The sequence below is a fragment of the Wyeomyia smithii genome, chromosome 3 (genome assembly GCF_029784165.1).
Source record: "Wyeomyia smithii strain HCP4-BCI-WySm-NY-G18 chromosome 3, ASM2978416v1, whole genome shotgun sequence".
NCBI classification, from domain to species: domain Eukaryota; kingdom Metazoa; phylum Arthropoda; class Insecta; order Diptera; family Culicidae; genus Wyeomyia; species Wyeomyia smithii.
Genome location: NC_073696.1, coordinates 146717896 through 146742939, shown reverse-complemented (window position 1 = coordinate 146742939; position 25044 = coordinate 146717896). Strand labels below are relative to the sequence as shown.

Sequence of the window (25044 nt, the reverse complement as noted above, 5' to 3'; positions counted from 1 at the left end):
TAAAAAATTCACTTTGAGATCCGGTACTGAAAAAAAAATTCAAAAACTATAGAGAATTGATCATCACTATTTTTTTTAAACATTTTTTAGATAGATAATTCAGTTGCCTAAAACTTTTCTGAACAAACCTAAAAGAATAAAAAAACCTAAAAAAATCGATGTAAAGTTGCAAATAAATTACAATTAAGTTTTTTATTCGTTCATGTTTTTGTTTGAATTGGTGAAATGAATCACTTGCTTTTTTGTAGCGCAGTACCATCAGCAAAATATTAGATGTTTTCACAACACTAAACTTTGCCGAAGACAGCATGCTGATATCCCTCACATATTGCAACCAGAAAAATCTTAAAATGTAAATAACGATTTTTTATGCCTTCTTATAGAAAACTCTATGTTGCTTGCAATATGTAAGAGATAAAAACATGACCTAATACTTTGCTTAAGACACCAAGCGTCTATCTTTATCTAAAGAAAAAGTAAATATTCTATCTCACTTTTAGGAGGATTGATCACCCAGCTTTCTACATCAAAAGATGCGTTTTCAAATATTTTGAAACTTCTCCAAACATATTATACGGTTATAATAAACATTTGTGTCACGATTCAATTATTCACACGAAAACGGCAAAATGTAACATTTTGCATCGGTTGAATTTTTTATGTAAACTACATCCAGAATGATACACAGAATTATGAAAAATATCTTAAATATTGAAGCGTAATAGAAAATCAGTTCACCCTGACATTTTTTCAATGAAATGTTTTATGATGCTAAAATCGGATGAAAAATGTGATAATATCTGGGGCAGATAAAATCGGGTACTGATATAATTGGGTGATTACTGCATCTCTGAACTCGCTACAAAATCACTTTTTTTCTGCCATGGTTTCTGTATATCATTTTTTGTGTATTTTGATGCCTAACCACACTCTGAAAAAAATGCACGTAAAATTAACCGGGAAAAGTGACTGATTCTCATCCACCTTCTTTTCACGTAACTTTTGCCGATTTTTCAAAAGCCGACCATGTGTCAGTGTGTTAGTGTCAATCAACCAGGTGTTGGTCAGGTAATTGTTACCTGATTTTCACGTACCTTTAACGTGATATTCAGGTGAAACCATAAATAAAACGCATGAGCCCCACATGATTTTCACGTACTTTTTACGTGTTATTCAGATGGAATCTACGTGATCTTTAAGTAAATAGAATACACGGCGCATATGACAAATGAAATTTATTTTCAATTATCAACAAATAATTACACGCTCCGAATCGACATTTTCGACAGGAGAGAAACAGGATTGGCCGGAACCATTGTCAACCGTTGATCTGCAGCTGGTGCCGGAGTTGTTCTGCTCGAAACTGACTGTTGATGATTCCACTCGTTCTGGAAAGAATTCACCAACTGAAATTCAAAAGATTTATATGTTTTTTTTTGTTAATATGAATATTATTCTGACTTACATTGCGTGTTTTCCAATATTGAATTAGCTGGAGCAGCTCAGGAGTCCTTTGTCCGCCATATTGACTTTTTTTCATACTAAAAATTCACGTAAACATCGTTGTCGGAAACGTTAAATCACAGCCGCACTAACACTAACAAAGTTAAAAAAAACACAAATACCAACGCGCTGTAACCATATATCGGTTGTACGTGAATTGACAGTGAATAGCACGTGAAGTTTAGGTGAAAGTTACTAACGTCACGTAAAATGGCAGATTTTCTTAAGGTCAGTCACTTACGTGATTTTTCCGGTAGACTTTACGTGCGAATTTTTCAGAGTGCAGATTTCCCCGAGTTTGAAGATATTTCAACTTAAGGGGCAACAATGGCGCCATTTTGAATTTTTGAGAAATCGGAAACTTGCGATGTTTTTTCGACACCATTTGTTTTAAGACCAAATATCTAAATTCTAAGAGTTAGTAAGAGTATATGCATCTTCTTACCCATCTTTAAAAAAAAAGATCTCAAATCGGACAAAAACTGAGCTCAAAACGGTGATTCTACGAAACCGGTTTTGGCATGGTTTTAGTATATTTCACAAAGCAAAATAATATCGAGTATGTCTGAGCATTAATGGTAATGCGATAATATCTAAGAGTGCACAGTGGTTCGAATTGTATGGCAAGGGCGGTCATAAATCATTTTTTTACAGTATTGCTCTTGAAAACTACTGAAAGCGACAGAATTAGGTGTTTTTTGACTATAACAAACCTTTCTGGGACTGCCATCATCCAACTTGTTTAAATTTTATGCCATTGCCATTATTATGCATGCATAATAGGGTGTTGATCGAATATAGGGAAAAGTTTGACCATTGAATTTCAAAACACGGCAGCTTTCAAATGTTTTGCCTTCTCGAAAAAAATCCCTATGCAAAATTCAAGCACAATCTGGTTTCGTTAGGTGAACCCTCAAAGCGATTAAAGTTCGATTTTCCGTCTTTTACGTTATTCTTCTGTAATAACTTAAAAAAATTATATTTCCTCAGGAAACTCCCGTATTCCAACACAAAATATCAAAATTCGAATATAGACAAATGTTTAAGAACAAATTTGTAACTTTGAGCTGAATGTACCACAACTCTTCTAAGAAACTATGTAAAAAGTATGAAATTTAAACCAAAAAGTAACCATCTTTAGCCGCTTGTCATCGACTAAGATGCAAATATCTGCAGCTGGAACCTTTAACAAATCTTTTTTATGTCCCAAATCTTTCGTTTGGTGGTAATTTGGTGATAGTATCTCGCACGGAGCACATTTAAAAGTTTACATGAATTTAAGTATTAGTGGTGCTCTTTGACTTTATGACCACGTTCCCTCTTACGACTAATTAGGATTACAGTTTAGCACATACCTATCCAAACAACACCGCAATAGCAAAACAAACCTGTTTTCTGAAGGCTCATGATGAAAATAAACATATGAAGCAATTGAATTTGTTCTGCAGCGGATATGTACACAACGTAAAAAAACACGTCTGTTTCAGTTGATTTTGCAAGTGTCAAACACTTTCCCTTATCTCGTGCCGGAAGATAAACTGTTCATAAAATGGGCCAACAAAAACAGCTATTCTGCATTCTCAGGTCTATAACCGACCCATTTAATCAATAACAGCCAGGAAACAAAAAACTTTTTTTCTATTTTTGGCCTATGGACGAACCACTGTGGAGTGGTAGCCAATTATGTCTTATATTGAGTAAAAAAGTATCAGAAATCGATTGGTTGGTGTCTGATCTACGTAAATTGTCAGCAACATGTCAATTTTGCCCCAATTCCCCTAAAATTCTAAAATAGGTTTATCTCGACGTTTAATTAACTTTTTTGAAATTTGTTTAATGTAATATCAAGAGTGTAAGTAATACTTGAAGATACAATAACAATTTATCTTCACATAATCATTCCCTTTTTGCTGGGAAGGGGTTGAATTTTTGGCCAGGACATCATCAAAAAATCATGCATAGAAGCCAAGGCAAAAAAATTGTTGCACTGTGTTATTTTACATTTTTTATTTTCATTTTTGGGTGCAGAAGGGAGCCGCAGGGCCAAGTCTCCAGTGCTTAAACACTTTCCATGCTGTACCAGAGGAGAGATTTAGATTTGGCATCGCAGCATAGTAACCCGAGAGGTCAAATAATCCTGCGTTGGAATGCCGTATAGTGAGACAAGGTTGAATATAGTGGATGGTCGAAGGGAACAGTGATAGTAGTTGCAGAAAGGTGCATGAAAAGGAAAAAAGAATAGTTGTATCTGTGGTTGATGTTAATAAATTTCGTCCATTTGTAATATATGTTAGCTATGTAATATTAGGCACGTATGCCGGTCTGCGTTCAGGGCCTCTCAAGGCAACCCCTCCCAACCGCACATATATTTCAATATTTTTATTTATTGAAACTCTTGTCAGATGAAACATTTGATAAATAGTAATAACAATAATAACCTTATTTGCTTTTTAACATACCTGCTGTGCTGCAATCTTATGTCTGTTACTTACTTTACTTATTTTGTTGGCTAACGGACCGTTCACCGGTCTAGGGCCGAACGAATTAGAGATGTCCAGCTTCTTCTGTCTTGGGCAGCCGTTCTCCAGTCTACTCATACACCAGCAGATCGTGCATCTTCTTCCACCGCGCCTACCACGGAACGACCTCTTCCTGGTTCTCTACTGAAGATAGTTTTGGCGGCTCTCTCGTCAGGCATTCTGGCTACATTTCCAGCCCACTGAAGCCTGCCTCGCTGTATTACCTTCACTATATCAGCATGTTTGTATACCTGGTACAACTCGTGATTCATGCGTCTACGCCACACTCCATCTTCCAGTTTACCGCCAAGTATCGATGCTTCTGACTCTGTTGACAGTTCTATAGAATCTCCGCACGTCGTTTTGAGCATAGCTGTCCTCTGCGCTGGCGAGCACCTGCTCCTCGTACCCGCGCTTCTTCCGACGGTAGGATCTATTTTCGGCAGCTCTTGCAGCTCTCTCTGTTCTGACGCGTAGCCGCAGTGAGCATGCGGCTCCTGGCACGGTTCTTCTCATCTGTCGCTCTCTGGCACTCGGCATCGAACCAGCCATTAGGGTGTCTTCCACGCGTCGTACCTACCACCTCTCTCGCAGTCGTTTCGATGGCGCCGTGGATGCTGCTCCACAGCCCATTTATATCTTCCACTCCTTCCTCCTGCTGTTCTGCGATCCGTTGATCAAGCTCTCTGGCGTATTCTGCTGCTACGCCATCAGCTTTCAACCGCTGAATGTTGAAACGCGTCGTCCTCTCTATGCGAGATTTCAGCACGTTCGACAACCGTGCGCGGATCTTACAAACGACGAGATAATGGTCAGAGTCAATGTTTGGTCCCCGAAAAGACTTAACATCAGTAACATCCGAAAAGTGCCGACCATCAATCAGTACGTGATCGATCTGGGAGCAGGCTTCTCCATTTGGATGCCTCCAGGTGTGCTTCTAAATATTCAAACGTGGAAAATGGTAGCTACATATGGCCGTTTTCATTGGTTGACGAGTGGAGGCTATGCCTTCCAATGACCGGACGGAAGAATTCCTCCCTCCCAACCTGTGCGTTTGCGTCTCCGATGACGACTTTTACGTCGTGTTTTGGGCACTCGTCATAGATTCGCTCAAGCTTGCCATGGAACTCATCTTTGACTTCATCGGATTTGTCGTTTGTCGGTGCGTAGGTGTTGATTAAACTGTAGTTGAAGAAATGCCCTTAATCCTCAACACGCATATACGGTCATCTACGGGCCTCCACCGGATGATTCTTGTTTTCTGATTTCCCAGCACTACGAAACCGACGCCACGTTCTGCTGCTTTGCCGCCACTGTAGTAGATGTGGTACTTGAAAGAAGTGCGTGCAATAGGGTCCACTGCACGGAATTTCCTTTCTCCGGAATTTGGCCACCGAACCTCCTGAATCGCTGCGATTTCGACTCCCTGCCGCTGTAGTTCTCGAGCAAGCAAGCCAGCCCGCGCCGGTTCATTGAGAGATCGGATGTTCTAAGTACCCAATTTTCAATCGATGACCTTAATCTTTTTCCGTGTTCGTAGCCTAGGTCTTTGCCGATTGATCCGTTCCGTATTTCTAAATTCGTTGTTCGTGGTTGAAGGAAGGTTTCGGTATGCTACCTTACCAGGGTCGCGATACCTACATCCTGCTGATGGGGCTGCCATCTTAGGTGTAGCTGGTGGGATACAGCATTCCATAATTCAGCCACCCGCTCCGGGTCAGACGCTGTTGTACGCCACCTCTATGGGGATACAGCCGCCTACGACCCCCTTCCCAGTCAGCATACGACCATAGTTTCCACCGGGGGTTGGTTACCCGATCTCCGCTAAGGTTACTCGTAGTCCGGTCGGCACCACGTGGACGTTGGGATAGGAGTTGCTGGACAGAGGTGAATGGCCGCATTAGGGTCTCAAGTTACACGTGTCTAGCCATTTGCAAACCTTTAATGTTACCTTTAATCATTTTTCATTGAACTTTGTTTGATTGTATTCCTCAGGGTAAATGCTTGATTCTTCGTTACGCTTCGTTAATTCTTGATTTTTCTCGCATTGGAAAAAAAAGAAAATTGGATTAATAATTTGATTTGAACAATGAAAATTAATGTAAATAAATCTGCATTCCGACTGCGCTATATATAACTACTGGTTGAGATTTGGCTTTGAGAAAGTTGGTAACGCAATTTTTAGTATACTATACCAATTTCCTTTACTGAGCCCTCTCGGCATCCAGTAGAAAGCATGTCTTAGTTGTCACAATACTCAATTAAAACTGCTTTATCCGTAAAAGACGATATCAAGCAATCTGACCTTTCATAAAAGTGTCAAATGACTCAAACATTCCACCCAATCATTGTCATTAACATTCAATTTCGTCTTATAACGGGCGTTGCAATGAAAGAATCTAATAAGCTTTATAGACTTTCCAAATCATTTTACTATGATCATGCAGTACGTCATTAGGTTAAGTTTTATTGCTTCCTTATTTTGATTACAACCGAAAAGCCCATTAAAATCTTTTCAAACAACGTTTGAGGTGTTTTGCAACTAGCATCTGGCCTTATTAGGCTGGATATATCTTGTATGATACATAACGAAAACAGTATGTTAGTTCGCGGATTTAAACCAGATATTACTAATTGCAAAACCGTCAAGCCCCTCAACCTAGGAAAGGGATTGTTGCACTGTGTTATTCGAATAAAATTTAAACTGCTACGCAACATGTTTACATGTTTGAGATCGATGGTTTTTACTTTTCATATATCATCACAATTGATTTTTGATTGATTGATGATCTGCTTAAGCCTATTTGTTAGAACCTGTATCAGGCTGATTTTACTTGCCTTTTTCCTAGAAAGGTATAGCAATCACTGGCAAACCCAAAGGCATAGAGGGTGTGTGTGTGTGTGTGTGTATGTGCAACTTTTCAATCTCATTCGAATTTCTCAGAGATGGCTGGAACGATTTTCATAAAATTATTCTCAAATTAAAGGTCTAGCTGCCCCATGAAAACCTATTGAATTTTATTTATAGTTTGTATGTTATTTATCAAAATGTGAAAATCACGAAAGTTCATTTTCTCAAAAACCACATAACCGATTTTAACAACATTGGTTTTAAATCAACGGGCTACCTAAGGAACCCTTAACTTTTGAATTTCATTATGATTGGACGTGTGATTCAAAAGTTATAGAAAGAAACGGGTTCTCGAGACTATTCAATTTCACTCATGTTTCTCAGAAATGGCTGGACCGTTTTTCATAAAATTAGTGTCAAATTGAAGGCCAAGTTGCCCTATAACACCCTATTGATTGCTTTTGCAATCGGATTTTTCTTTGCCTGTTATGTTTAAAAATGTGAAATCCAGCTATAAAAGAATAATACTCCGAAGACTACTTAAACTCACTCATTTTTCTCAGAGATGGCTGAACCGATTTCCTCAAAATTAGTGCCAAATGAAAGGTCTGGCTGCCTCATTACACCCTTTTGAATTTTACTATAATCGGACTGTAACTTCGTTTGTAATGTATCAAAATGTGAAAATCACGAAACTTCATTATCACATTTTTACTTATCCGATCAAGTCCGCTCACAGCTCAAAATAGCCATTGTTGTTAGTTTTCTATCGGTTGGCCTAATGCAAATTTGCAATCTTCCAAACAATAATAACTGTTTCCTTGACTTAATATTCACTACCGATAATGGCATATGTCAACTATTATCAACGGATCCATTGATAAGGAACGAAACTCATCATAATGCGATGTTATTAACCGTCAGAGCAAGTAAAACGGACGAATGCGAATCGGGGGTGTTCAAAAAGCATTTGAACTTACAAGCAATGGATATCGATATCGTGCGGAGTGAATTCGCGAACGTTATATGGGACGATATTTTCATATCACAGGAAGAATTTCAACTCAACGCGGAATTTTATCAACCACGCGCGGCAAGTATGCGTAACTTTTTACAATCATTAGACGTGTTAAACATTGATTGGTGCGAAGTGGCCGTCGAGCATTCAACTGACTATAACTCATTGCTGTTTAATTTCACTGTTTTTGATACATTTTCTCGTCACGCTCCAATCGTGACAAAACAACCAAGATCTTTGCATAAATATCCTGAATAGTTCACACCTGCGCTTGTTAACCTAATGAAAGAGTAAAGGAGTGCTTTGAAACGTATGCGTCGCTTAGCGTTTCATGAAAATGTATCAAAGTACAAAGAAGTAGAGGGATTAGGGGCATAATGAGCACACGGAGCGAAATGGGCACCCCTCTTTTATGCGAAACTACGCATATTTTAATACAATATGGTATGTGGAACTCTTCCGTAGTTACTACAGTATCTCTTTATGTAGAACAAAAGTGGTTTGTCTGTTTAAAATATGGAACTATATTAAAAAAAAATAACTTGGTTCCCAGATGATGACAAAATGCGCACTACAAAATTAACTTCTACGGTCGTATAAATGGCTCAATCAAGTATGTGGACACATCAATATGACGTATGGGTCGTACCCCAAATTTCACCATCATTGAAGTTTTGATTTTAAGCTATAATTAGTGTTAAAATCTCATATTAACTTAAACTAATTCGATAGGGGCGAAATGGTCTTCTTTAGGTGGGGTGAAATGAGCACACCTTGTCACATAAACTTACCTGAAATTCATCTCAGTAGGCTTGTAACTTTGTCTATTTCTATAGTTAGTGTTTGTTTACAGTGATGGTGCGAACATATGTTAGAAAATCTTTGGAACTGAATCGGTCAGAAAAAGGGACTGCAGGCAGAATTGACCACCATAAGGCGCGACGGGACATTCACGAAACAAGCCGCCAAGTATTACGGCATCTCGCGACAAACGTTGGCCCATTAGTTGTACTTTTACACAGTTTCAAGATATGTTCTATGTGGGTGCTCATTATGCCCCAGTGGGGTGCTCATTGTGCCCCACACATCGACTGATTGCTAGTTTTTGATGCATGAATCTAATTTGTGTTTTTCACCATTTTACGATAAACTTTTCAGTTTGTGAATGTACCTTCAATTGTAGATAGTTAATTCAAGTTATGCACTGAGGACAGCTTAAAATTTTTGTCGTTTTCCATGCTTAAATCAGTAACCAAGTTAGGGTGCTCATTATGCCCCTATTCCCCCTACTGCGATTGTTCAAAGCGGTTCACAGGGAAGCGTATCAAGTTTATATGTCTGATATTCAAAACAGCTTGAGAAGTAACCCAAAATCGTTCTGGAAATTTATGAAAGGCAGGAGAAAGTATTCTGTTGTTCCAGAAATCGTGAAATACAACGGTGTCGCTTCTACTGATTCTCAATCATCGACGGATCTTTTTGCGGCGTACTTTAAAAGTGTGTTCACCGAGAGTACCTGTGGAAGTAGCGAACCGATGTTTAATGACGGAGAAACACATCAGTTGTCACACATTAGCGTAGAGAATGGTATTCGAGAACTAGATGCGAAAAAAGTCCACTGGCCCAGATCAATTATCCAACCAACTTTTAAAACAGTTTCAGCAGGAATTTGTGAGACCTCTTACATGGTTTTGCTCGCTCGCTTCTGGTCATTTTCCGTCAATTTGGAAAATTACGCCGGTACACAAGAAAGGTTCACACTATGATGTAGAAAACTAACGTGGGATTGCAATACAATCAGCTGTCCCGAAGCTCTTTGAATCACTCACATCATGCTTAATGAAACAATCGCTCATCAGATTTCTCTAGTGCAGCATGGATTTTTGAAAAAGAAATCCGTCGTTACAAACCTTTGTAAATTTACCACTCTGGTTTCGGACTACATCTCCAAAGGGTTTCAAGTAGATTGTGTATAGACCGTTCCGATAATTATAAATACACTTACGATCAACCGTAATTTCAAATAACGTGAAGTATTCAACCAAACGTTGGCTGCGTCCTGTTGTTTACATCCAAAAGAAAACAGATGCTGTCATTTTTTCTAACATTTAGTGCGAAATTTTAAAAAAGCGTGGCCTTTCTCCCGAGCAAAGAAAGCGATTTGTACACAAATGGGGCACCGTTAGTGGTCTTTCTATAAGAAAATTAGCCAGAGAAGAAGGTATAAGTGTCGGAGCAGTTCGAACCGCATTGCGGAAGTATTGTGAAGAGTGCACATTTACTGATGCTCCAAGACGTGGTAGAAAACTCGGGCCTGTTGATCCCACAAAAAGGTTAAGGAATACTACAAGCGGCATCCTTCAGTATCAGTACGAGATGTGGCGAGAAAGCTTGGAACCTCGGCGAGTAACGTTATGCGTGCCAAGGAAAGAATGTGTCTGCAGACCCGTCGGAAGCAGAAGCAGCCAAAACGAAATTCAAAACAAGCTGAATCTGTGAAACCGAGAGCTCGGAAGCTTTATGACACACTTCTGACCAAAAAATGGGGTGTGTTATCATGGATGACGAAACCTACATAAAACTGGACTATAAGACTCTGCCAGGACCGCAATTTTATACATCACCAAAGGAAAAGGATATCCCTGGACCAGTGAAAGCCATTTACACCGAAAAATTCGGCAAGAATTGGTAATGGTTTGGCAGGCCATTTGTGAATGTTGGAAAATATCTCGTCCATTCATTACGAATGACACAATGAATGGTAAAATTTACTTGAAAGAGTGTTTACAGAAAAGGTTGTTACCCATGGTTAAGCAGCATAACAATCCTCCAATCTTTTGGCCCGATCTTGCTTCCTGCTCTTTACTTACTCTAAGGATGCACTAGGGTGGTATAAAACAAATAATGTCACATGTGTCCCAAAGGAGATGAATCCTCCAAACTGCCCTGAAATTCGCCCTATTGAAACTTTTTGGGCTTTTTGACCAATGTTGAAAAATTTAAAAAAGATTGGCTCAATGGTGTTCATTTTTAAAGTAGCTAATGGATTGCTGCCCCGATATTTGTGTGATCGAATTGTTAGAGGAAGTGACATCCATAGATATAACACAAGAAATGCGGGAGAAATTAGAACACCACATTTTTTAACTAGTGCTTCACAAAATTCATTGTTCTTTAAAGGAATAAATGTATACAATTCGATGCCTAGACACATCAGACGTACGGCGACGCTATCAGAATTCAAGAGACTATGCATTTCACACGTCAAGCTGAATTTTAAGCAGTTATTTAATTTTTTTTAATTTAGCTAAACTGTAATTGACGAAGTTCTTGTAACGGATGATCTCTGTGGACTCCGCTTATATAGCTTTTTAAAGGAATATGGTAGCACTGAAAAACTATTATGTTCGTCACGAGGGTGATGATGGATTTTGTAATTATTGATGTAGTATAAAATAAAAAAGAGTAGTCTACGAAGGTTTGAAAATCGCGCGCGATGATCAGATATGAAGGACTGAATTTAGAAATTTAATCATTTGAGATGGAGAATACCTTTATTATTTTATTTTGACATTATCAGGATACTCGTCAGAGTAATCGGAACGATTTTAGTTCTGTTGGTTGTTTTTGGACATTGGTTTCCTAGCCGGTCTAGGATATTTTCGAGTTGGAAATATTTTCGACTTCCCTAGGTGGGGGCTCTCTTATAAATCACATCGAAGTTGACAGCTGGACTTGTGCTTTGCTTGCTGATCACGGCAGGAATGGCCTCGTCGGGATTGTATCGACTTTGTGGATGATTACACTGGATGTTGGCTTAACTCAGATGCAATTAATGTCTTTTGGCTGACAGTTGCAAATAAATTGATACCGACAACGCTTTGTCGATGAATTACTTGATTTTTGACGAATATTTTCTCTATTTGAATCGCTACAAAGCATTGGATCAATTGTGAAGAAATTTATATCTGTGATGAAAACCAGTTCGTTTTGTTTGCTTATCTGGTTTAATCGTTTTATAATAATTATCTTGTAGATAAATCGTCTTTCTCAAACCTTTGTAGGGGTAAGAGGTGGGACCATCATCATAAAGTGGCAAAAATGGTCGGAGAACACACTGTGCAAAAGCTTATGAGTAGTGTTAAGAGAAAAGTTAGAGAACTCGCGTATCCTACGAAAAATAATCCCAACTTGAATTGAAACTGGAAAAAAAAACACTTATTATCTATATTTCAGAATAAAATGACCCGAAAAATCCTGCATTTTTTGTTTTATTCAAGAAAGAAGATGTATTTATAATTTTCGGAACAGTCTATATATATATATATATATATATATATATATATATATATATATATATATATATATATATATATATATATATATATATATATATATATATATATATATATATATATATATATATATATATATATATATATATATATATATATATATATATATATATATATATATATATATATATATACAGACATGAGCAAAGCCTTCGACGCTGTTAGCATTGATACAATCGAGTCCAACCAAAATATAAGTACAGTGACGTTTCAATTATAGCACGCTCAAACAAAATTTCGCGTCATTTATTTGAAACATATTTATTTCATGTTTGAAGATTGAAGTGTTCGTGTAAATTTATTAGAGGGGTTATATACCTTTCTAGTTTCCTTTCTTATTCAAACTTATTATTATTTTTTTTCAAATAGATTTATACGAACACTCCAATTTTCAGAAGAAAATACACCTTGATAATATTTGCTGGATTTATTTATCAATCTAAATAACAAATTTTTGATAGACAACACCTAAATTACTCCGAACATTTGAAACATAACATTCAAACACATATGAACATATATTAACACATGCAAATAACATGAAGAATTATGCTTTAAATTGTGACGCGAAATTTTTTTTTGATCGTGGAATAATCGAAACGTCACTGTACTCATATTGAGGTTGGACATGGATATATATAGACTTCATAAAATTATATATAGACTTGATTATATAGGGTAATCGCTCCTATATTCATCTCATTACCTATATTCTTCTCATCACGCCTTTTTGATCAATTTATCGTCAAATTTTACCATATTTTCATCGTAAAACTTTCAACTATTTGACAAAATCGAGAAGCAAATACATTTACTTTCAAAAATATGTAGAAATTTGACGGTAAATTCGGCAAATGAGAGAAATAAGATGAATATAGGTGCCCCTAGCTGTTGAGATGAATAATGGAGCGGTTACCCTATCATTCAATAAAATATCAATTTAGATTCGAATATTTATAGTAGGGTTTTTTTCCATTTCAAATATGACTTTCTTATCACAACTTTTGAACCAGGTGTTCAATGCTTATAATTCATCAGTCAACTCTAACCCGTTCATCTGATATCAATATTGTCGATTGTATAGTTACTGAGATAATGAAGTTTCATGATTTTCACATTTTCATACATTACAGACAAATTTAGAGTCCGATTACAGTAAAATGTTATGAGGCACCTTTCATTTGACACTAATTTTGTGGAAATCGGTTCAGCCATCTCTGAGAAAAGTGAGTGAGTTTAAGTAGTCTTCAGAATATATTTCTTTTCAAAGCTGTATTTAACATTTTTAAACATAACAGGCAAAGTAAAAATCCGATTGCAAAACAAATCAATAGGGTCTTATGGAACATTTAGACCTTCCATATGACAGCAGATAGTGACCACAGCTGTGGCATGGCAGCATTTGCAGCGGTTATCAGCATCGATAGTAGCAGGGGCACTTCCTTTAGTGAAATGCTGTCTGTGCGATAGCGTGCACTAGTAAATGCATTCAATCAAAAGTTGGCTCATTTTGACAACACACCAATGTTCTGGAAAGCTGGCCTTCAAAATACATTAGCCGTCTAGTTTTAAGTGCTAAAACAGCTTTTCCTTGTGTTATCTATCACAAGGAATATTTTATTCGCACTGTCAGTGATAACGCAAAGATGTGATCATCATCTTATCCGATATTGAGTTAAACAACAAATTGCCCTTTTGAGAATGAAATAAATACCTAATTGAAGAGTAACTATTTTTTTTTAAATTAATTTACATTTTCAAATTCGGAACAGTTTAAAATTTGACTTCATCTGCATGTCTCAGGACGTACTGAACTATCTTTTCCTTCAGTAATAAGCACAACACAAACATCAACAAGAGTCCCTATAAGGACAACAAACAACTTATTGCAGATTTAATGTTTTCTCGTTTTGCGCTGGAATTGAAAATAAAATGTTATCCTAATCTGCATGAGCTTTCACTGTTTAAACTTGCTTGCGTTGCATAGTGTTTGTTTCATTCCTGTTCAGTGTTGTATATGCAAACTAAAATTCTGTAGCACTTCAACTCCTCTTTTACACAAAATTTTAAACATATTCAGTACAAGTAATGCAGCAAACAATCTTGTGTAGTTCTACGTCAACCTTGCGGTCGTGGCTTTGCATACAACCCTTGTGATACGAGAGTGTACATTGTGTGCAGATGCTGCCGAAGGAAATCCCTCGCACCACTAACCGCTGGTAAGCCCCCACTGCTGGTTCAGCTGGAGGAGACTGATTGCGATTCCTGCCAAGCCACTTACTGGATTAATCCAACTATCAGCCAGGAAGGCACGTCGGCAAGAATACAAAAACTCTGGTGAAGTATTCACATTTGTTTTTTACCTTTATTATTTTTTTCAATACGGTTGTCTTTTTTCTTATTTAATACACCTTATTTTGACAAATAGTTTTTACATTTTACAACAATTATTTGGTTCCCCCCGCATATTTATTGTTTGCGTGCGGTAAAGCAAAACGCTCCCGCAAAAAATGGACGACATGCAGGTGCAACTATTTCTGGATGTGGAAACAAATGGGGAAGAGATTGAGATCTCCTCCATCATCTCCCCTCTACCTTTCCCTGTACCACCCCCTTTACCTAGCCCTGTATCAAGGATACCGGAAGTACGGGTAAAAGCTTACCCAGATGCTTACTTTAGGCCCATGAAGAAGCCTCTGAACATTATTCAAATCGGCAAGGACCTGGCAAAACAGCTTTCGGCCGTAACCGAGATTACGAAGGTGAGGCCAAACAAACTGCGAGTTTTTTTTTAATCAGTAGTATATTTGACACGGCACGATACATTGTGTGTTTAACTGAGCCAGATACAATATTAACTAAAATTAGATTAGAAAGGGGAAGGAGGGAGGCACTTTTTTATTTCTCGCGGCTGACTACGAGCTAGTGGGGATTTAGGGTGAGAGGAGGGGAGATACAATTATTACTTAGAGCTATTTTAAAACTATCAAATCAAATTAAATAATTAAAGTACAAAATAGAATTTAATACACATCGAATCTGGATACTGGTTTTCATTACTGTCGTCTGTTGCCGCATTTGGTGGTAGATAAGTGTTGTTGCTTAACAGCAATATTGCAGCAGGGAGCATTCCCCGATTCATGGTGATTTCATTAGCAGTGTATCATACACCGACTAGAAAGAGAAAGAAACCGTTAAATCGGAACTTTGATGTTTTTCAGAAATTCGTAGCTAAGCTGCATATACGGTAAGTCTCGCCTACCCAGGATATCACGCACGGGGACGTTGGGTTGTATTCCTCGGGCCCTGAGGGAGTCCAGAAGTTGGGATCTGGTGCCAGAGTATTCGGTGCACACCCAAACAATATGCTCAATGTCATGATATCCCTGTCCACAAACGCAAAGATTGTTATTCGTGAGCCCAATACGCGAGAGATGCACGTCAAGTCCATAGTGATTGGACATAAGCCTAGACATCACACGAATGAAGTCTCGACCTACATCCAATCGCCCGAACCACGGTTTCGTCGATACCAGAGGGATGATAGAGTGTAGCCACCGCCCCAATACCCCTTTGTCCCATGAGTCCGGCCAGTTAAGGAGTGTCCTCTGACGAGAAATTCCAAAAAATTCATTGTAAGCAATAGGCCTTTCGTAAATGTCACCGTTTGTTGCGCCCACCTTAGCCAAAGTGTCCGCCTTCTCATTGCCCGGAATGGAACAATGAGAGGGGACCCACACTAAGGTAATCTGGGAAGATTTTTCGGATAAAGCACTCAGATGTTACCTTATTTTCCCCAGGAAATAGGGAGAGTGCTTCACATCCTTCATCGATCGGAGAGCCTCAATGGAACTGAGACTGTCCGTAAAGATGAAGTAGTGGTCCGTGGGCATTTTTTCGATAATCCCTAGGGTATACTGAATTGCAGCCAATTCTGCGACGTAAACAGAAGCAGGATTATTGAGCTTATGGGAGGCGGTAAAATTGTTATTGAAGATACCGAAGCCAGTGGACCCGTTGTGAAGTGATCCGTCAGTGTATAACGCATTATCGCCGTTGATGTTTTTAAATTTATCAAAAAATATTTTAGGGACCTGCTGCACGCGTAAATGATCCGAGATTCCACGAGTTAGTTCCATCATGGATGTATCGAAAAACACAATGGAATCAGGAGTAGCTAATAAGTTGACACGTTCGGAGATGTATGAAGAAGGATTTATGCTTAGGGACATGTGATTGAAATACACATTCATGAGACGGGTTTGAGAATGAAGTTCGATAAGCCTATTGAAATTTTCAATCACCAAGGGGTTCAAAACCTCACATTTGATGAGAATACGAGTAGTCAGATCCCAAAAGCGGTCTTTTAATGGGAGAACGCCTGCCAAAACTTCCAAACTCATCCTATGGGGCGAGTGCATGCAACCTAAGGCGATACGCAAACAACGATATTGTATTCGCTCCAGTTTGATTAAATGAGTGTTTGCTGCGGATCGGAAGCAAAAGCATCCGTATTCAAGCACCGACAATATCGTTGTTTGGTAAAGCCTTATCAGATCTCCTGGGTGGCCTCCCCACCATGATCCGGTTATTGTCCGGTGAAAATTCATTCTCTGTTGACATTTTCTCATCAGATACCGAACATGGCATCCCCAAGTGCCTTTCGAGTCGAACCAGACGCCAAGATATTTATGTACTAAAACCTGAGAGATCGTTTCACCCATTAGTTGTAAGTGGAGTTGAGCAGGCTCGCGCTTCCTAGAAAAAACTACTATCTCAGTCTTCTCCGGAGAGAATTCGATAGAGCCCAAGTAGACAAATTGTCCAAGGTAACGGTCCTTGCAAATCGACAGCTTTGGCTCCTGTGACAGATACTACGCTGTCGTCTGCAAGTTATCTTAACGTGCATGAATTTGTCAGACATTCGTCAATGTCATTCACATAGAAATTATAAAGAAGGGGACTTAAGCATGAGCCCTGCGGAAGACCCATGTAGCTAATTCGAAAAGCTGTCAAATCACCATGCGCAAAATGCATGTGCTTTTCGGACAACAAATTATGCAAAAAGTTATTCAAAATTGGTGAAAATTCTTTTCGGTGAAGTTTGCCCTAAAGGATGTCAATAGAAACTGAGTCAAAAGCCCCCTTAATATCCATAAATGCGGATGCCATCTGCTCTTTGCGAGCAAACGCTAGCTGAATTTCTGTAGAAAGCAACGCAAGACAATCATTCGTCCCTTTGGCACGGCGGAATCCAAATTGAGTATTTGATAGTAAACCTTTTGTTTCGACCCAATGGTCCAAGCGACGGAGTATCATTTTCTCCATCAATTTCCGGATGCAGGATAACATTGCAATCGGCCTATACGAGTTGTGATCGGAAGCTGGTTTTCCTGGTTTTTGGATGGCGGTCACTTTCATTTGTCTCCAATCCTGCGGTACAATATTTTGCTCCAGGAACATATTGAACAAGTTCAACAAGCGCCTCTTGGCATTGCCGGGTAGATTCTTCAACAAGTTGAATTTGATTCTATCTAACCCAGGCGCGTTATTATTACAGGACAGGAGGCAACTGAAAATTCTTCTATCGTAAGAGGTGATTCTATCGCGTCGTGGCCCGGAGACGTATCGCGAACAATGTTTTGGGCAGGAACAGAGTCCGGACATACTTTCCTGGCAAAATCAAATATCCATCGACTTGAAGACTCCTCGCTTTCGTTGACCGTTACGCGATTCCGCATTCTTCGGGCGGTGTTCCAAAGAGTGCTCATCGATGTCTCCTTCGACGTTTCGTTCACGAACCGACGCCAACATCCGCGTTTCTTTGCTCGGACCAAGCTATTAAACTTGGTCTCAAGCTCCAAATACCGCTTAAAGTCGTCGGGTTTACCTTTCACCCGGAAGAAGGCCTTCAACGCGTCGGATTTTTCCGTGTAGACATCGGAGCACTCTTTGTCCCACCACGGAGTGGGAGGCCGTTCTTTGATCGTCACGCCGGGATATTTCTTCGTTTGGGCTTGCAACGCGGCGTCGAGAATCAAGCCCGCGAGGAGGTTGTATTCTTCAAGTGGTGGAAGATGTTGAATCGACTCGACCGCTTTTGAAATCTTTTCCTCGTATAATTTCCAATCAATGTTACGGGTGAGGTCATACGGAATATTAACCAGTTGTGCGCGATTTAATCCATTGGCAATTGTGATTAAGACAGGCAAATGATCGCTACCGTGGGGATCCTGGATTACCTTCCATGTGCAATCCAACCGTAGCGACGTCGAACATAAGGATAGATCCAAAGCGCTTGGGCGCGCTGGAGGTTTTGGTTCACGTGTCATATCCCCATTGTTTAAAATTGTCATATCGAAGTCATCGCAAACATTATAGATCAAGGAGGAGCGATTATCATTTGAAGAGGAGCCCCAAGCCACGCCATGGGAGTTGAAGTCTCCCAATATTAGCCGTGGTGAGGGGAGGAGATCTATTATATCAAAGAGCATCCGTTGGCCAATCTTTGCTCTGGGGGGAATATATATTGAAGCAATACAAAGTTCTTTACCTTGTATTGTCATTTGGCATGCGACGACTTCGATGCCTGGAATCGAGGGGAGGTTAATACGATAGAAAGAATAGCACTTCTTAATTCCTAGAAGTACTCCTCCATAAGGGGTGTCTCGATCAAGGCGAATAATATTGAAATCATGGAAGTAAAGATCAACATTTGAAGTAAGCCAAGTTTCACAGAGGGAAAATACATCGCAATTTAATTTCTTAATCATTATTTTGAAAGAGTCGAGTTTGGGAATGATACTTCTGCAATTCCACTGTAAAACATTGATTGAACCTCCGACCCTAATCGATGAATTATCCATCGAAGGATACAATCGTAGCGAGAAGGGGCCATTTTGCAGTCAACTGCTTTAAAAACGTTCTAACTGTTGGTAGAAATGCCAGTAGAAAATTTTTTGGGGGATCAGTGATATTTTTTTTTTCTTCATCTATAGTTTATTTGATACGACACAAATACAATTCAATGTTTAACGGCGCCAATTATATCTGGTAGCTTACTTTCTAAAGTATCTTAATAACTAAAAGCAAATTTTTTATCCTCGCTGCCGACTACGAGCTGAAACTAAATCTAACTTAAAGCTAGAATGTTTTGCGTTAAAAGCACAGGTTTGATGTTTGATGGTTTTCATTGCCATAGGTAAGCAGCATATTAAATTTGTTCCGCTGCTGGGCCAAGATATTACGGACTGGCATATTGGGTTGTTTCCATCGGGCCTTGAGAGTATCGTGCGGGTCTGATTGCTGTTTCGGATCCGGGGTCTTAACGTGTTCTTGTCGTTTGGTTGGATGTAGGCGGAAGGGGATAGGACTAAACTGGGGCGTGGATGGATTTCAGGAAAACGTATATAAGGGACATGTAGGATAGGTCACGGCTCGCCAAGACATCACGAACAGGAACAGCCGGCTGCCTACCTTCGGCCTGCAGGGAAGCTATTAATCTAGACCTGGCGTCACGGTGTACAGGGCATGACCAAACAACGTGCTCTATGTCGTGATAACCTTCACCACAGGCACAGATACCACTCTCCCCGAGCCCAACACGACGGAGATGCGCGTCAAATCTATAGTGATTGGACATAAGCCGGGACATCACGCAAATGAAATCCCGACCTACATCCAACCCCTTGAACCACGGGTTCGTCGATACCTTGGGGATTATGGAATGTAACCACCTTCCCAGTTCCCCCTTGGTCCAAGAGTTTTGCCAACTGATGATCGTATTCTGACGTACAAATGCGAAAAATTCATTAAAGGCAATTGGTCTTTCATAAATATCACCATTTGTTGCGCCCATCTTAGCCAAAGAGTCCGCTTTCTCATTGCCCGGTATCGAGCAGTGAGAAGGGACCCACGCTAAGGTAATCTGAGTAGATTTTTCGGATAAAGCACTCAGATGTTCCCGTATTTTCCCCAGGAAATACGGAGAGTGCTTCACATCTTTCATCGATCGGAGAGCCTCAATGGAACTGAGACTGTCCGTCAAGATGAAATAATGGTCCGTGGGCATTTTTTCGATAATCCCTAGGGTGTACTGAATTGCAGCTAATTCTGCGACGTAAACAGAAGCAGGATTATCGAGCTTATGGGAGACGGTTAAATTGTTATTGAAGATACCGAAGCCAGTGGACCCATCAAGAAGTGATCCGTCAGTGTAGAACATATTGTTGCAGTTGATGTTTCGATATTTATTGGAAAAATTTTTAGGGATCTGCTGCACGCGTAAATGATCCAGGATTCCACGAGTTTCTTCTATCATGGATGTATCGAAAAACACAATGGAATCAGAAGTATTTGATAAGTCGACACGATTTGGAATATTCGAAGAAGGGTTAATATTTTGGGACATGTGATTGAAATACAATGTCATAAAACGGGTTTGAGAATTAAGTTCGATTAACCTTTCAAAATTTTCAATCACGGGACGGTTCAAGACCTCACATTTGATTAGAATACGAGAAGACAGGCTCCAGAAGCGGTTTTTCAATGGTAGTACTCCAGCTAAGATCTCCAAACTCATCGTATGGGTCGACTGCATGCAACAAGGCGATACGCAAACAACGATATTGTATTCGCTCCAGTTTGATCAAATGTGTGTTTGCTGCGGAGCGGAAGCAGAAACACCCGTACTCAATAACAGACAGTATCGTTGTTTGGTAAAGCCTTATAAGGTCTCCTGGGTGGGCTCCCCACCATTGTCCGGTTATTGTACGAAGAAAATTCACTCTTTGTTGACATTTTTTCATCAGATACCTCGCGTGACAACCCCAGGTGCCTTTAGAGTCGAACCAGACACCAAGATATTTGTGTACCAAAACGATCAGTGATATTGAAAGTTTGCAAAATCCATTCCACGATATCTGAGAATTTTAAAAGTCCAGATTCTGGCTTAATCTTGGCCTGAAAAGAAGGAACACTTGGGCTTTTTGATGTTCCTGGAAGTGCCGGAAACTCCTTATGAGAATTCAGTTTGACCAATCCCGGAGGAGTTTGCTTCGGGTTTACAACAGCACTTTTGGGTTTCAATGTATGTGTCATTTCACTTTGGGATATCTTCGGTCCTTTCTTAGGAAGTTTCGGAGAAGATGAATTTTTTCTTTTCCTAGACTCCCCTAGATCATCCAAGGAAAATCCCTCAAGCGAATCGTCAGAATCAAATTCCTCGGAAGATAAGACGTCGTAGGGATTAGAGGTGACTGGGTCTGCAGCAGCGGTCCTTTTGAGCATCTCAGCAAACGTGCGTTTGGAGCGCTCTTTTGAAGACCGCTTGATTTTCTCTTCGCGCTGTTTGTACGCGGGGCATGACAGAAGTTCATGTAGAGTCTCCCCACAATAGAGGCACTTTTCAGCACCTTTCTTGCAGGCATCATCCGCATGATTCTCCCCGCATTTACCGCACCTTTGCTTATTGCAACAGTGGGTTGCCGTGTGACCCAACTGCTTGCAATTAATGCAATTCATAACCCGCGGCACAAAAAAGGCGAACTGGCAGACGAACTTTGTTCACTTCTACGTGACTGGGCAAAGCAGACCCGGCAAACGTCAGCCGAAATGAGTCTGATGGGGTATACTTTTTGTTCCCCCCGTCGAGTGATACCGAATGCAATCTCTTGCAATCGATCATCTTTACAGGCTAAATGTTGGTGTTCTTAAATCGGCCAACACCGACTTTCAGCAAGTCCTCGACAGTCAAACCTGCTTCGGTGACGACACCATCGATCTCAACAATGCGGGCAGGGACGTATACACGGCATTCTCGCGTAAAGAGCTCACTACAAACAATCGCATTTGCCTGTTTGAGACTTGACACTGTCACCCGCAATTTATTTGGGCGAACCTTGAAGATCTCGGTTACATCTGAATAATCTTTTACCAGATCCTTTGAAATTTGCATAACATTTAGTGGTTTCGATTTTGGCCGGAAGAAAACAATCCACGGCCCGCACGATTTATCCGGGTATAGCTTGACTCTAGTGGCCTGCTGGGAGGCCGGGCTCGTGTTCGCCGGTATTTTATTCGGTGGTTCATCAGAGGACGAGTCCATCGCCTCTGTCATGATGTTCACGAAAATACGCGCTTGAGCTTCTGAACGATGTGCTCAGGCAGTCCAATTATATTGAATAAGAAAAAAAAGAGAGAAAAAAAACTTATCTGTTTAACTGGAGCAATCCACGTGGTGCGGTGCAGGAGCTGTCGATAGCAGGCGCACTCTAACGATGCGAAAAGTACACACGGGGCAGATGGTAGCAGCTCTGTGCAAGAACGCCAGTCGACACCAAACAATACTTATCCAGGCTGACAATAAGATCACTTGCTTACGCTACGTAGCGTATTGTGTCAACACAAAGCGCAACGACCTTGAAACGGATTAAACGATTGAAGGATACAATATCGCAGCCGATCTATCGCACGTCCGTTGCTGACAAAGGTTGAGCTCGGAATGAAAAACTGCGAGTTGTCATGAGTAGCTTGAAGCAAGCAAACCTAATTGCTAAGTACGAGCTCATTACAAGAGAGTACCGCGTGTACATCCCTGCTATCCCTGGATACCGAAGGAAACCTCACGGTCGATGACATATTACGTCACGGGGTTGGCTGTTTCAAGAACCCCCTGATTCAAAATATAAAGATACTGGATGTCCAGCAATTGCATTCAGTATCAATCGAAGAAGAGAAAAAGAAATTCCTCCCTTCGAATTCCTTCCGAGTATCATTCGCCGGATCCGCACTGCCGAGCTACATCTTTTTGGACAAGGTTCGTCTGCCTGTACGCCAGTTTGTACCGCGGATCAGTGCTGATAAAAGTCATTTTCCCCAGCAAAATTCTTTGAAAATTACGGCCAATCATTTTCATTTTTCACTTCCAATGATCGCAGTACTCTTTCAGATACAGTAGATTTTCGTCCTAGTAACGTACTGTTATACTCAGATGAGTACATAGTACACTATAGCGCGTGGCGGTCGCCCTTCCCAACAAGGATCTACATTCTTTCACAACGTAAAATTTTTCAATAAAACTTGGACGGTCGTCAGATATATGCAAAAATGCCTCGAAGGTAGAAGTTACGGGTATTTCATCATCTGTTGCATATGCTCTGAGCGAACGATCTGTACTACTTTCGACATTAAACATTTTCTTTCTGTATCGATTATCACTGCAAAGCAGATCATATCGATCTTTGGTTAGGGTGTTTACCTGAGCCCCCGAGTCGATGAGAAACTCACACTCCAATCCAGCAACTTCAGCTATTATAAGCCCCTCATCAGAAGAAACTTCCGGTATCGCGAATGTTGCGATCTGAAACTGCAAAGTAAGAGATTCATTGCAAATAGGGAATCTGATCGAATGTGATTAAATAGGATGTATCATTTACACTGATATACAACATGTTTTATTTTGTTATTTTCAAACTCACTTTACTTCAATGAAACAAGGTATATACTTGAAATGTGAAAGAAGAATTAATTTAAATCAATTTTTGTAGATCAAATGATTGATACATTACAAATTCATATCAACACTTACACTATTATCTGGTTTCTCATCGTCTTTTTCCTCTGTAACTGCGTCAACCAAAGCAATTTTACCAATTTTATTGTCCGGGCTTCTACCTTGAACTTGAACAAACAAATTTTGTCGATAGCAAAACAGGTATCAGCTCGGTGATAAATGCTGTTGCATCTATAACAGCGAGATGTCTCAGATTCTAGACTGCTGTTGAACTCCCTGCGTTGCGATAACAAGTGAGAGTCGATTCTGGAAGGACCGGTATATAGAGAGCCAAACCTTCCCCGAGGGATCCACTGCCTGTAACTTCCTCGTCTTAATGAACCTGCTTTCGTATTATCGGGGCTTATAGCTGCTACCGACACCGTTTCCTGTTTACCATTTTTAAACCGGTAGTATTCCTCGTTGACAGCTACAGTCTCAATTTCACGAACCGCGGTTATGGTTATGGGTTATGGTTCACGGTTATGGAATAAAATTTGACGACAAATCCAACCAATTGATCTTCACTTCAAAGCGAAAAAGAAAAACAAACAGTCCACTCAACCAAAATGAACCTCACCGAAACAATTTTTCACTGACACTAACCGATGCCTTGACAATCTTCGTTAACTGATAAGCTGTTTTTTTTGCTTCCTTGCTTCCATCGCATGAAAAATAATGAGGTGTTTTAACAGTTCACTTCCATGCAAAAAGCGGGAAGGGAGAACTCCGAAAGGATTGTAAAAAAATAACGTTTATGGATGCTTTTTTCACTTTCACTCAAGAGTGTCAACAAATATCAACCCTGCCGCGGATAATGCATTGCCAAAACTGCAAGCAATTAGGTCATACAGCCACCTGCTGCTGCAACAAGGCACGCTGCAGCAAGTGCGGAGGCAATCCCTGAAAAACCTCTCAGGTTGTGTTATAATTTTGATTCCGTTAGGTGTTAAAATAACAGAAATAATAACAAAAAATATTCTACTAATATCCAACCCATATCAAACTTTGTTACTAACGGGTGTTAAATAAAAAATGAGAATTTTTTCAATACCTTTCAGTAACTCAAATACAGAGCGTAAAATTTTCTTTCTCCAAGAAAATTGTTCTTTGGGCTCCCTAGAAACAGTAGGCGTGTTTGGTTTTGCTAGTTTGAATTTAGTCAAAGCAAAGATGGCGTCGAAACAGCACGTGCTCCGCGAACGCATTGTACGGTTCTACGAAACGCATTTCCAGCAAGGAAAAAA

The 25044-nt window shown here is 39.8% G+C and overlaps 1 protein-coding gene across 4 annotated transcripts in view; it reads left to right on the top strand.

Annotated features, from left to right (window-relative positions):
* The window catches only part of LOC129731742 (uncharacterized), a 150103-nt gene that overhangs the window by 10767 nt on the left and 114292 nt on the right, over positions 1-25044 (top strand). The gene's annotated exons all lie outside the window — the stretch shown is intronic.